The sequence below is a fragment of the Carcharhinus amblyrhynchos genome, chromosome 2 (assembly GCF_965287045.1).
Source record: "Carcharhinus amblyrhynchos chromosome 2, sCarAmb.v2.hapA, whole genome shotgun sequence".
NCBI lineage: Eukaryota > Metazoa > Chordata > Chondrichthyes > Carcharhiniformes > Carcharhinidae > Carcharhinus > Carcharhinus amblyrhynchos.
The window spans coordinates 37,762,775-37,778,100 of NC_137325.1; positions in this window are offsets into that span (position 1 = coordinate 37,762,775).

The window sequence follows — 15,326 nt, forward strand, 5'->3', positions numbered from 1 at the left end:
GACCCTTGTCAGGCCTCATTTGGAGTATTGTGCGCAGTTCTGGTCGCCTCACTATAGGAAAGATGTAGAAGCTATTGAAAGGGTGCAGAGGAGATTTACAAGGATGTTGCCTGGACTGGGAGGCATGCCTTATGAAGTTAGGTTGAGGGAGCTGGGACTCTTTTCCCTGGAGAGACGAAGGTTGAGAGGCGACCTGATAGAAGTTTACAAAATGTTGAGAGGAATAGATAGGGTGGACTCTCAGAGGCTATTTCCCCGGTTTGAAATGGTCGCTACGAGAGGACACAGATTTAAGGTGCGGGGAGGGAGGTTCAGAAGTGATGTTAGGGGTAAGTTTTTCACTCAGAGGGTGGTGAGTGAATGGAATCGGCTGCCATCAGTGGTGGTGGAGGCGAACTCGCTGGGGTCTTTTAAAAGACTTCTGGATGAGTATATGGGGTTTAATGAGATTGAGGGTTATAGATAGGTCTGTAGGTTGGTAGGTGATGTGGTCGGCGCAACTTGTGGGCCGAAGGGCCTGTTTGTGCTGTAGTGTTCTATGTTCTATGTTCTATGTTCTATGAAGAGGTTAGTTTATGAAGTTAGATTGAGTAGACTGGGCCAGTACTCATTGGAGTTTAGAAGGCTGAGGGGAGATCTTATAGAGACATATAAGATAATAAAGGAGATAGACAGGCTGGAAGCAGAGAGATTATTTCCACTTAGAATGGAAACAAGTATTCCCAAGTTGACAAAGAGAGTCGGGCAGTAATTTGGGCAGTGAAGGAGTTTTATCAGGATAGACTGTTCACCATGGTATTAGATCACAAGTTGTTGTTGTGCTTAACTGAGAGAACAAGCCGGTGCCATCAATCACCTTTGCAAGGGTGTAGAGATGGGTTCTGTTGCTAACTGCAGACAGCAACTAGCTCCAGCATTGACCAGAGATGTCAATATTGAATGCGGACGCAATCAGCCATTTGCCTCTGCCACAGACAGTGCTTTCACCACCAGTACCACAACAAATAGTTTCAATGTTGCACCTGATAGAGACATTGTCAGTCTCAGCTACTCATAGAACTCATAAAAACCCTACAGTGCAGAAAGAGGCCATTCAGCCCATCAAGTCTGCACCAACCACAATCCTACCCAGGCCCTACCCCACATGCCTACATATTTACCTGCTAATCCCTCTAACCTACGCCTCTCAGGACACTAAGGGGCAATTTTTTAGCATGACCAATCGACTTAACCTGCACATCTTTGGACATCTGTGGGAGGAAACTGGAGCACCCGGAGGAAACACACACAAACACGAAGAGAATGTGCAAACTCCACACAGACAGTGACCTGAGCCAGGAATTAAACCCAGGTCCCTGGAGCTGTGAAGCAGCAGTGCTAACCACTCTGCTACCGTGCCACCCCATATATACTCATACATATGGACCAAAAGGGACCCAGTACTATCAAAAGTAAAGTGGATGGTGCTACAAGGTTGGCGATATCAGAGCAAATCAGACTGTAGTCAAGACTATATATAAATTTTACAGGTCTGTTCATAGGGCATATGTTCCTTATTTTGGTTGATGCCATGGTTGGATGTCCAAGTGATGAAGTCCACAATAGCCACTGCTGTTGAGGCAGATTTTTGCCACCCATAGCATCTCAAAGGTCTTAGTGTCAGACAATGGCACAGCATTTCAGCAGATGAATTTCGGAAATTTGTCATATCAAACAGTATAGGCCATGTGGGGTCAGCCCCTTAGCACCCAGCTTCTAATGGGTTGGTTAGCAGCACGAGCTGTACAAATGTTTAAAGTATCTTTGAAAAAAACAACTTCAGAGGCCACTGCCTTTACAGTTGGCAGGTTTCTTGTTGTTGTAGAATACCATGCCGAACGTGACCGCAGCTGAATTACTAATGAGATGCTGTCTACAAACCTGCTGAGATTTGGTATTTCCAGATTTGGTGCAAAGGATGGAGGCTGGGCAAGCCTGTCAGAAAGAACACCGTGACTTGAGGATACGGAGTGTTCCAGCTTGATGATTCAGTTATGACTAAAAACTTTGGTGGTGGACCGTCACGTGTGGCAGGGAAAATTGTAGACAGAACTATTGGCATGGTGGACAGGAATCCAGGTACTTGAGTGGCACTACACGAAAACATCTAATCAGAACAAAGAGCCAGAGGGAGGGTGCAGTAAGTGAAATTTTATTCAAAGAAGTGGACACTATCAACAAATGCTTAACATCTGTGCCCACACTGTGCAGCTTGATCTTGTTCATTTTTCTGACTGATCGCTGGGGTGTAACCGTAGGATCCACAACTGAGGTGGAAGCAGTCTGCTATCTACTGTGCCTGTTTGTCTGTATTGACCTTGGCAGCTGTCCTCTGGAAGACCAAGACCTGGAGGGCCCCAGCCTGCTTTTGGGCTTGTGCTGTGTGACAGTGTTACCTTCCTCGGCCTCTGGGGCTGGAGCTGAAATGATCACAGGAAGATTCGAGTCAGATGGGCTGGCCACTCCCGGAGTTACCCGTGTGGATCGCTCCAGGCTGTGCACCAGCTTCTTGTGCCCCCAGTGGCTGCCCAAGGGTCTTTGGCTCCCTGCTTGGGATGGAGGGGCACCAGTGCAGGATAGAAGTCTTGAACCAAGATCTCCACTGCGGCCATCACACTTGCTATGTTGATCAGGTGTCTCAGAACGTCAGCACTACCTCTTTGGACAGAGGGGAAGGATTCCTCCATTCTGCTTTCCAATCCGAGTAGTGTAGCTAACATCTCTTGCTGATTTTCCAAGGTTTGCCTTTGGGGCTCCAGCAACTGAGGCATGTCATCTGAATGGGCTCAGCAGATTCCTGATCTCCAGTAATCCTCTGGATGCTGCTGAGCTGTGATGTCCCTGCCTCTACTTGCTTTGGATCATACAGAGTGAGGTGCTCACCAACTTGTGACCCTGAGCCTCTCCAACAATAGGTCCCTCTGAGTTGTGTGACTGTGCGCTGGCAGAGGGTGTGAGTGATCACAGCTGATCATTGACTTCAATATCCCGATCCCCCCTTCCCCCCATATCCTTGATCCCTTTAGCCCCAAGAGCTATATCTAATTTCTTCTTGAAATCACACTTTTTGGCCTCAACTGCATTCTGTGGTAGTGAATTCCACACATTCATCACTCTCTGGGTGAAGGAATTTCTTCCCACCTCAGTCCTAAAAGGTTTACCCCTTATCCTCAAACTATGACCCTGAGTTCTGCATTCCCTCACCATTGGGAACATTCTTTCTGAATCTACCCTGTCTAACCCTGTTGGAATTTTATAAGTTTCTATGAGATCCTCTCTCACTCTTCTAAATTCCAGTGAATATAATCCTAACCGACTTAGTCTCTCCTTTTATGGCAGACCTGCCATTCCAGGATTCAGCCTGGCAAATCTTCTCTGTATTCCCTCTACAGCAAGAACATTCTTTCTCAGATATGGTGTTGGCATGGTGGCTAGCATTGCTGCCTCACAGTGCCAGGAACATGGTTTGATTTCCAGCTTGGATCACTGTCGTGCAGAGTCTGCACATCCTCCCCGTGTCTGTGTGAGTTTCCTCCTGGAGCTCCAGTTTCCTCCCACAGTCCAAAAGATGTGGTGGTTAAGTGCATTGGCCATGCTAAATTCTATCTCAGTGTTTCCGAACAGGTGCCGGAGCGTAGTGACTCGGGGATTTTCACTGCAGTGTTAATATAAATCTAATTGTAACACTAATAATAAAACAAATAAAAGGACACCAAAACTGCACACAGCACTCCAGGTGTGGTCTCAGCAATGCCCTATACAATTCAACAAAACATCCCTATCCTTATACTCAAATCCTCTCACTATAACGGCCACGTACCATTTGCCTTCTTTACTGCCTGCTGTACCTGCACACTTACTTTCAGCAACGGATACACTACCACAGAAAGTAGTTGAGATTAAAACGTTTCTGACTTCAAGAAGAAATTAGATGTAGCTCTTGGTGCTATATCTCCACTTCAGAGAAATTATCTCGGCTAGTGTCAAAACTTTCTTGGACCTGGCTGCTCCCCTGACTTGGTAAGAGGGAAGGGAGATTTCATTAGTGCATGGCAGGGGCCTTCACATACACGTCATTTTGGTGTGATGGATAATGTGGATGGATGTGGATAATGTGGATAATGTGATGGATAGTCTTCTGGATCCTCACTCGGTTTATTGACACCTACCTCACCATAGGCATAACAGCAGTCGGGTTCGTCCCTGGCCATCTGAAGGGCTCTCTCCTCAAATTCAGAGAGGAATTTCATCTCGGTATCCCTCTGCCTGTCTGGGATCTCGTCCAGATGGAGAGAATGTAAACAGGACATGTGCTAGGGCAGATGCTAAGGACACCAGGTTTGTGAGGATGGTGAGTGAGAGCAGTGAAGTGATGAGAAAATGATCCACGGGGGGGATTAAGCATATATCTGGTATTCGTTGAGCTGGCAGTGAGTAGCACCCTGTGGATGAGTGATGGGTGTGAGAGTGTGAGAGTTGAGTGATGAGAAAAGTAACTTAACCTGGCAGAATGGAGATCATTCATCCTTCTGCAGCCCCGGATGCCTGTCCTCCTCTGCAAGGAGTTGGCACTGACCACCACTGCCACTGTCTCCCATGCTGGGTTGGCAACCTGCTCGTTGGTCTCCGCCCTGTGCTAAGGTACAGGATGTCATGTTGTACCTTCACTGCATCCAACAGTCTGATGAGGGGAGGCTTCTGGGAACATAGGGACAGACCTATGCAGCCTTGAGTATCTGTAGATCAGGAGGTAGAACTGCAGAGTACCGGGGTGGCCTTTAGATGGAGCACCCCAATGACTAATGTGCTTAGCTGGTGACAGGGTGGCTGAATCAGAAGCTGCCCATCACTGAGGTGGTGGGAATCCTGTGGAGAAAAGTTGTTACCCACTCCCCCACCCAAGTCCCTAAAAGCAGGACATGAAAACCCGCCATCACCACCAGTGGGCTAAGTACCACTCTTTCTGCTCGCCATCACACTCTGCCAAATACAGGGAAGTTGCACCCTTTGATGCCAAGTTAAAATGAAGTTCTGCTTCCCCATTAGGTTGGACATTAAAAATCCCATAGCATTAAATGTTTTTGGGTAATGTTTTCCCTCAACTGACACTCAAAGCTGAATGTATTAACTGTTTGTCTTGTTTACTGTTGTGGGATCTTCCTGTGTGCAAAACGGCTGCTGCATTTAGCTACATAATTGTAGTGACGGTAATGCATTGTGTCTGCAATGGCTCTGAGTCATGCAACATCTGGCATGGGTATGATGAATAGAATAACCTCTGATGGTGCTGTAAAGTTCTACATGATAGAATGATGCATAAATACAAATCTTCCTTCTCATCCAAAATTGCTGTATGATTACTCCGTTCCTAAACAACTCTATCTTTTCACTCTGGAAATTCCTCAATAACTGAGTGTGTATGTGTGTCGGTGTGTATGTGTGTGTGTCTGTGTCTATGTCTGTGTGTCTTGTGTGTGCGTATACCAGTAAGTGATACTGATGCCAGCTAGGTCCATTTACAGGAGGGCTGAGGAAGATTTGAGCCCCTGCTTTTCCTCCTATAACTTCTGTTGAACCTATTCTGCAATGTAAAGAGGGCCATTTTAACAATAACAAAGCTGGAGCGCGAGAGTTTTGCATTGACAAGCGGATATCACAGCCTCTTGATTCTAAAATTGGGTCTTTTATTTGTATGAGGCAGTTTCTAACTTCATCTTCTGTGTCGAGATCTTATCTTGATTTCCCTGGAACTTATCTGATTGTGTATGTGTTTGCTAGTAAAGTGTATTTGAAGTGTGAAACTGGAGGGTAAACATTTGACTACGTCAAGAAAAACCAGTACACACAAGCCATTCAATATTACCAAACACAACAAAGCACTGCATTCAGCAATCAAATTCAAGTGGAATTTCACTGTTACTTCATAAAATCTACACATCAGTAGAAAAACACACTGAGTTAACAGCATAGTTACAGCTGTTGATTCACATCCAGCTGCCTCACTGACAGCCACCTCATGTAGATTTCCTCAGCCAGCCCTGTCAGTTATAAGACATATCAGTTGCTTTAATTCCTTTCATCCTTTGCCCACACAGTCTAACTTCACATTTCTTTGTATTGCATTGCGTCTACCATGAATCTGTTAACCTGTCTGTATCTTTCTATGCTCTGCCTCATAGTTTGCAATGTCCATTTATTTGTCACCACCAAATATCCTCTTGCACCTATATCCAAATTATTTAATAAATGATGGGCAAATGAGGGTCCAGCACCGATCCCGGACAGCACTGCTATCATAACCTCAGCCAAATTGCATAAGCTTACAACTAGCAAGAACCACAAAACTGCATTGGTGTAACACCTTAACACAGGGCAATGTCCCCAAACACTAAATAGAGGCATGTGGAAAATGGTCATCGAGCCAATTAAGAAAGTAACCAAAAGCATGCTCTTGGAGGTCAGTCTTATGGAGGGAGAGGGAATGGAGAGCTTTAGGGAGAAAATTCCAAAGAATGGGACTTGAAGGATGGCTGTCAGTGGTGAATGACTGGACTTAACTAACTTGTGACTTAAGTAGACACCATCAGTCAGTTGATTTAAATCACACAACAGCTCTCTGCCTCATTTTCCCTCCCTTACCCCACAGGTAACTGGATGCTTGATCTCCATGTGGTAACTCCAGCAACAACCTGGCTGAAACAACACAACATTTCTCTGCATCAGTTGACGCCATTGTGAAGCTTTGTTTGTACATGTCAAATCTGAGGTTTTTGTTGTACTCACGGATCCCTTATCACAATAGCAAAAATAACAATGGTTTGGACATTGCTTAATGGAAAGTTCAGGAATGAATGAAATAGCATTCATTGCTATTATGCAGCACTTTTTGACCAACTCAACACCTGGATAAGATGCTCTTTCAGAGAGTTGGTGCAGATTTGATGGGCTGAATGCCTCCTTCTGCACTGTAGGAAATCAATATGGGATGGAGTCAGGCCCATTACCTCTAGATGCAACTCAAAGGTAGCTGAGGGGCTGGCGAGTGTCAAGGTGAGCTGGTTTAAAAGTTCTGCCCCTGCTCACTCATCATCTCCCCTCACAAACCCTCTCCCCCATACACTCCCCATGTCCAGACATGCCAACACATGTCCCTCATCCACACCTAATGGCCCCTCATACTTTCCACGTCAATCCATGCCCACACACACACACCCTCATGACTCTGCCTTCCCTCCATGCCAACCTAATGCCAGGTTTTGTCAACTGAAGACCCCCATTAACCACTCGTTGCCCTTGTGTACTTCACCCTCCATGCCACTCACCACTGACAGACCTTAGGAGCCATGCTGAGATTAAATCAAATAATATTCTAAATATCTATTGTAGAGTTCACTCTTTGAAAAGGAACATTCCATTCATTGGATTGCTGGCATTACGGATGAGAAAGGCAATGTTAATTTCTTTGCAAAAAACCTTGGTAAAATTTGTTAGTTGTAAAAACGGCAGAATCCTCCCATCTCAACCATATTACAGAAAGGATGTGGGGGCTTTGTAAAGGATAAGAAGAGGTTTACCAGGATGCTGCCTGGATTAGAGGCTATGATCTAAAAGGAAATGCTGGACAAACTAGGGTTGTTTTTCTGGAGTGGCAGAGGCTGAGGGGAGACCTGATAGAAGTCTATAAAATTATGAGAGGCACAGGTAGGGTTGACAGTCAGAACCTTTTTCCCAGAGTTGAGGTGAGAGGGGGAATGTTCAAAAGAGATATTTTTTACACAGAGAGTGGTTGGTGTCTGGAACGCACTGCGTGATGGAAGCAGGTACGATAGGAGCATTTCAGGGGCTTTTAGATAAGAACATGAATATGCAAGGAAGATAGAGATATGGACCATTGTCAGGCAAATGGGATTTGTTTAATTTGGCATTATGTTCGGCACAACGTCTTGGGGTAGAGGGCCTGCTCCTGAGCTGTCTTATTCCACGTAAGTGGAACAGTAAAGTACAGTTATTTAACTGCAGCAAGTTTGGTGGCAGCTGGGAATGGGGAATCTAGCAGGAGCCAAAAAGTTGGGAATCCATTGGTAAACAATCATGTTGCAATTCTCCCATCGGCAGGTTAATGGCAGGTTAGTTTTCCCAATGACTGACGCCGTGAACATAATTTGTGTTCATCAAAACAGCTACCTGCTGGTATCCTGTCAGGTCTTCCAATCTTACACTATACCAAAGTAATTCAGGGAAGCTACGGGCAGCTTAGAAGTAAAGAAACTTATATCAACGGTGTACCATCCAAAATCGCAGGGAGTGTTGGAATGAGGCATCAAACTTTAAAGGCTATGTTGAGGGCCTATAATCAGGATTATCCATAGGGTTGGGATAAAGGAATTCCATTTATACTTTTTACAATTAGGAATCAGTTAATGAATCAAATGAATCCAGTCTCTTTGAATTGATTTGGTCATGATATAAAGAAGACCGCATAAATTAATCAAGGGGAAATTGTTGAGAGTATTATGTGTCAAACCTTAGGGAGAGATTAACTAGGGCTGGTGAGTTGGCTCAACAGCATTTAAAATTGGCACAGCACGTGATAAAAAATGAGGCAAATAAGAGATCAAAGATTTGTATTTTTGTCAGGGGAGATAAAATATTCGTATACCAGTGGTAGGTGGATCATTAAAAGAAAGGTTTAGTGGGCCCCTTAAAGGGACCATGCTACCACACTGCTTCCCCCTGCGCCCCCCCCCCCCCCAAATTCGAAGTTTACCCACGAACAAAAAAGAAGGAACATCATTAAACATAGGCAAGCACAACTTAACAAGACAAGATGGGGAGCCCTCAGGAAAACCTCATCATATATTCAATCTGTCCTGAGCTTTCTGGACTCTGCAGCAATGTCTCAATTCGGTACTCCAATATTCAGTCAGTGAGGCATGTGGGCAAGCTGTGGCAAACGGTTAGCTCATCAGTCTGAAATTGAGACATCTTAATGGTTGCTACCTCCTCATTTTTAGCAATCACTGAATGCCCCAGCACCATACTTACCACGGGGATCCCTGTGTCATCAACAGATGAACTAGAGTCCTCCATAGAAAGTGCCTGTTGATCCTCAGTAACAACCCCAAATCTCTTTCTCAAATTATCTACGTTTTCTTTCATATCGTCCTTGCACTCCTACAACATAGGAAGCCGGTCCAGTTCTTTCCACAATTTTTCTAGGCACTCTTGTCAGTTCTGCTGCGAAGTTCCTGGCTAGGATTAGATTAGTAAGAAATTTTACAACACCAGGTTAAAATCCAACAGGTTTATTTGGTAGCACAAGATACAAGCTTTTGGAGCACTGCCCTTTTATCAGATGAGTGGGAGTGGTGTTCACAGAGAGGGTACATATAGACACAAACTCAATTTACAGGATAACAGTTGGAATGCAAGTCTTTACGGAGAGAGGGTTAAGCACAGGTTAAAGAGATGTATCATCCTTTCCTGCAGTGTATCAGGTAGACAACATTGGCCGAGTTCCAAGTGTATGTACTGTGTATCTGATGGCTGTATTCTCACATGAGATGATGGCATCCGTGTCGATGATCCAGCACGTCTTGCAGAGGTCTGTTGTCTACCCGATACGCTGCAGGGAAGGATGTCCTGAGGCATGGTACATTGAGGAGACCATGCAGACGCTACGACAACAGATGAATGAACACCACTCGACAATCACCAGGCAAGAGTGTTCTCTTCCTATTGGGCACACTTTAGCAGTCACGGGCATTCAGCCTCTGATCTCCGGATAAAGCGTTCTCCAAGGTGGCCTTCATGACACACAACAACACAGAATCGCTGAGCAGAGACTGATAGCCAGGTTCCGCATACATGAGGATGGCCTCAACCAGGATCTTGGGTTAATGTCACACTATCTGTAACCCCCGTGACTTGCCTGGGCTTGCAAAATCTCACTAACTGTCCTGCCCGGAGACAATACACGTCTCTTTAACCTGCGCTTAACCCTCTGTCCACTCACATTGTCTGTACCTTTAAGACTTGATTACCTGGAAAGCTGGCATTCCAACCATTATCTTGTAAATTGAGTTTGTGTCTCTATGTGCCCTGTTTGTGAACATAACTCCCACTCACCTGATGAAGGGGCAGTGCTCCGAAAGCTTGTGGCTTGTGCTACCAAATAAACCTGTTGGACTTTAACCTGGTGGTGTGAGACTTCTTACTGTCTTAACCCAGTCCAACACCGGCATCTCCACATTTAGGATTAGATTATCAACTTGGAAAACTCTCCTTCCACACATCGTGGTTTTGCTTCTGAGAGGCTCATCTAACCTCCACCCTTCCCACCAAATCTGGAAATGCTAAATCCAACTGGGTCTTTGGAGATGTCCCATCAGTAATTGAGCTGGAGTGAACCCTATGGTTGCTTTTGGGTATTGAATGATAGTAAGAAAGTTGCTAAATATAAAGGCAATGGCCTAAAGGCTTGTTTCTTCATTGATGATTTAAACCTCTGCACAGCTCATTCTGCTAACCTATAGGAAGCTGGGTGATAAGGTGCTGAGTGAACATGGCGAATACCATTTGTCTTTACGAATTTACAAAACTCCTCTGCTGTAGCACAGTAATTAGCCCTGCTGCTTCGGAACTCCAGGGTCCTGGGTACGATTCCCGGCTCGGGTCACTGTCTGTGTAGAGTTTGCACATTCTCCTTGTGTCTGCATGGGTTTCCTCCGGGTACTCCGGTTTCCTCCCACCATCCAAAGACGTGCAGGTTGGGTGGATTGGTCATGCTAAGAAATTGCCCCTTAGTGTCCAGGGATGCGTGGGTTAGTGGGTATAATATGTAGGGATATGGGGATAGGGCCTGGGTGGTATTGTGTTCGGTGCAGACTCGATGGGCTGAAGGGCCTCTTTCTGTACTGTAGGGTTCTATAACTTTCTGTAACTCTATAACTTTCTAAATGCTGTGCCACTGTCTGACACTGAGACCTCTGGGATGCCATGGGTGGCAAAAATCTGCCTCAAACTATCAATGATGGCTGTAACTGTTGTTGTCTTCATTAATTGGACATCCAAGCATTTGGGATGAGCATCGACCAAAATGAGAAATATATGTCCCATGAAGGGACCTGTAAAATCTGTGTGTAGTCTTGCCCATGGCCTTCCTGCTATTCCCATGGGTGCATATTCACCGGTAGACTGGCGCAATAGGCCGGAAAGATAGCGATGCAAGTCGTTCATGTGTTGTGTGTTTGACAAAGTCCCGCACAAGAGATTACAGTACAAGATTAAAGCGCATGGGATTGGGGGAAGTGTATTGAAATGGATAGAAAACTGGTCGGCAGAGAGGAAACAAAACAGTAGGAATTAATGGGTATTTTTCGAATTGGCAGCAGTAACTAATGGATCGGTGCTGAGACCCCAGCAATTCACAACATATATTAATGATTTGGATGAGGGAGCAAAATATTACATCTCAAAGTTTGCAGATGATATCAACTTGGTTCAGAGGGTGAACTGTGATGAGGATGCAGAGATCTTTCAGAATGATCTGGGCAGGTTGGGCGAGTGGGCTAATCAATGGCAGATGCAGTATAATTTGAGTTATTCATTTTAGAAGCAAAAACAAGAAGACAGATTACGACCTGAATGGCTATAAATTGGGAGAGGGGAGAGTGCAGTGGGACCTAGGTGTCCTTAGATACCAGTCACTGACGGTAAGCATGCAGGTAAAGAAGGCAAATGGCACGTTGGCCTTCATTGCGAGAGGTTGAATACAGGAGCAAGGATGTGTTGCTGCAATTATACAGGGCCCTGTTGATGCCACACCTAGAATATTGTGTGCAGTTTTGGTCTCCTTTTCTGGGGAAAGATGTTCTTACTTGCCAGGGAGTGCAGTAAATGTTTACCGGGCTGATTCCAGGGATGACGGGTCTGATGTATGAGGAGAGATTGACTAGCTTAGGGTTGTTTTCGCTGGAGGTCAGATGAATGAGGAGGGATCTCATTCAAAATTCTAACAGGACCAGATAGGGTAGATGCAGGGACAATGTTCCCAATGATGGGGGAGCCCAGAACCATGGGTCACAGTCTGAGGATTCAGGGTAGACCATTTAGGGCGGAGATATTTCTTCACCCAGAGAGTGATGAGGCTGTGGAATTCATTACCACAGGAAGCTGCTGAAGCCAAAACATTGAATATATTCATGAGGCAGCTGGATCTAGCACTTGGGGCAAATGGGATCGAACATTTTGGGGAAAAAGCAGGATTAGGCTATTGAGTTGGACAATCAGCCATGATCATAATGAATAGCAGGCTCAAAGAGCCAAATGGCCTCCTCCTGCTCCTGTCTTCCATATTTCTATGTACTGGGCGTGAACCAGTCTCATGCTGAAAGCTATCTTCCTAGTCCTGTTTTGCTGGCATGATCAGGGAAAAGGGAGTGAAGCCGATTTAATATTAATGTCTTCATTTGAATGACATTAATGCATCTGGCACAGCAGTTTCCAACCCTCAGAGTTCTCCCCCTTGTCAGTGAGAATCACTCATAGTCCCCATTGTGATGCCCATACCAGGGGTGCGTGGGGATGGAATCGGAGGCCACTGAAGCTCTCAGTGGTTGGGAGCATAGACGGGCACTACCCACTGCACACCCTGGCAGTGCTCACTGGGCATCCTGGCAATACTGAGTGCAGTGAGAGGGGGTGGTGCTAAGATAGTGGGGGGAGAAAGCAAAGGAGAGAGTTCTGCAGGGGAGGAGTTCTGTGGGGGGAGACGAAGGAGGATAAGTAGGGATGATTGGCAAAGGGGGCATGCAGAAGGGCTGATCAGCAATGGGGGGGTGCATGTGGAAGGGATGGGTCGTGGAGAGGTCGTGAGGGGGGACTCATTGGGAGTATCCCGATGTCAGCGATTTATATTGCCATGGGGGATTGAACTGCTGCCGAAGAGGAAGAGAGAAGGGGGAATGATGCCTGCGCAATGGCGTCCTGAGCAGTCTGCAGCTGTCTTTCCCAGCAACCTTAGCCTCTGCCCCGCCTCTTCTTATTGACTACCAAAACAACTGAGAGAGTGTGGGAACATTGCAAGGGTAGCTTGCTGAAAAAAATCAAAGTGAAAAGGTTCAGCTTTCAAACTGTACACTCACATAATTTTTTTGGGAAGATTGTCCCCAGAAAGTTTAATCAGTATATTTACAGACAACATTTTACAATAGCCTCAGATCACAAGCCACAAACAGTAGCATCACCCCAGCCTCTCAAGAGATTGTATTAATATTTATCTGGTAGAGACCTTGCCAGTTTCGGCTAAACACAAAAAGTTATGCACAGAAAGAGACCCTATAATGTTGAAAGTTAAAAAGATGGTAATGCAAGGGTGGCAATATGACAAGTCAGAATTGTTGTAACCCTACAAACACAGAAGGTTGGAAATAACCTGTTAAGACAGGGTGTTACGGTAGGGGGCTATAGTCCCACCCCAGGGGAGACAATTGCTGTTACAGGAACTGCATAACTCCCATCCAAGACAAAGCAGAATGAAAGCCCGAGCCAGGAGTTATGTGTGGTGACTGGTCATTGATAAGGAAATAGAAAAGACGGTTAATGAATGCCCCAGTTGTGAAGCTCAACAAGCTTTACTGGCACCAGTGAAGTTGTACCATTACCACATTACCAGTGGCCTGGTACCTGGACAAGGTTACATATTGACTTTTTCGGACCATTTATGGGTCATATTGGTAGATACACACTCTAAATGGTTATAATTGCATTTGAAGAAGTCCACATCAGCCATGGCCACCATTGACAAGTTAAAGAAAATTTTTGCTATTCATGGCATTCCAGAAGCGGTTGTGGCACATCGTTCACTGCGGAAGAATTCCAAAAATTTCTAAAGTCAAACAGCATTTACCAAGTAAGGTCAACACCTTACCACCCAGCCTCAAATGGCTTGCAGAGTGTGCAGTACTAGTGTTTGTCTTGAAAGGGAACTTGCCTGTGCAAAATAATTGAGGTTTCAGACACAGCATTTGATGCAGGATCCCACCATTCTGGCCAGTAGGAAAGATGGCATCGGAGTCATCCATCACCGCACTTATCTTTTATCATTTTAATTCTAAGTGCTGGGTGGACTGGGAGTGTTTGAGATCCGACTTTTAGACCCGTTCTCAGGGGTCCCCATACACAGTCTGCCTGAAAAAGTTGCAGCAATTCTAAATTGCGCTGTTGAAGCCTGTGGGTGGGGCTGAAAATACCCAAAATCCTGCAGCTCCAATCAGCGCCTCCAATTGTGCTTGCACAGAAAAAAAATGATAGAATGCGGCTCCCTTGCCATATCGCTCCCGGGCCGGATAATGTCTCCCCCTGGCCCCCACAGATATTGTCCCATCCCCATAACATCACTGACCGCCTTATCCCCCCACCCCCTCCGCCACCCAGACCGATCGTGGGCCCCTCCCCTCCTTACCCCCGCAATCAATCTTAGGCAGAGTGGCAGCGGAGACCCTTCCCCCTCACTGATCACAGGCAGAGTGGCAATGGACCTACCATTCCACCCACTGATCTCAGGCAGAGTGGCAGTGGAACCCCCTCTTCCTCCCATCGATCTCAGGCAGTGTGGCAGCTGATCCCTCCCCTTCCCCCTCACTGATCACAGGCAGAGTGGCAGCGGACTCTCTTTCCCCTCACTGATCACAGGCAGAGTGGCAGCGGACTCTCTTTCCCCTCACTGATCACAGGCAGAGTGGCAGCGGACTCTCTTTCCCCTCACTGATCACAGGCAGAGTGGCAGCGGACTCTCTTTCCCCTCACTGATCACAGGCAGAGTGGCAGCAGACCTCTCTTCCTCCTCACTGATCACAGGCATACAAATGCATTTAATTGGCCATTGCGCCTGTTTTGGGCACGGTCCCAATTGTGGTCATTTTTGGGCCTTGGTAAAAGAGGAACTGGTGCGGAGGTGGGCACAGATTGCACTATTTGCCCTGCGTCAATTTTACCAAGTTTTTGTGCCCGAAAACGGGCGCAACTTGATAGTAAAATCGGGCCTTTAGTCTCAGAAACAAGAAATTCACCCAAAATTTTTGTTTGCATTTCACAATAATCTGAAATTTTCTGCTGATTTTCTAATTTTTTTTGATCTAATTTATTATTGTCATATGTATTAGCATTCAGTGAGAAGTATTGTTTCTTGTGCATTATATAGATGAAGCATACTGTTCATAGAGAAGGGAAGGAGACAGTGCAGACTATATCGTTACAGTCATAGCTAGAGTGTAGAGAAAAATTCA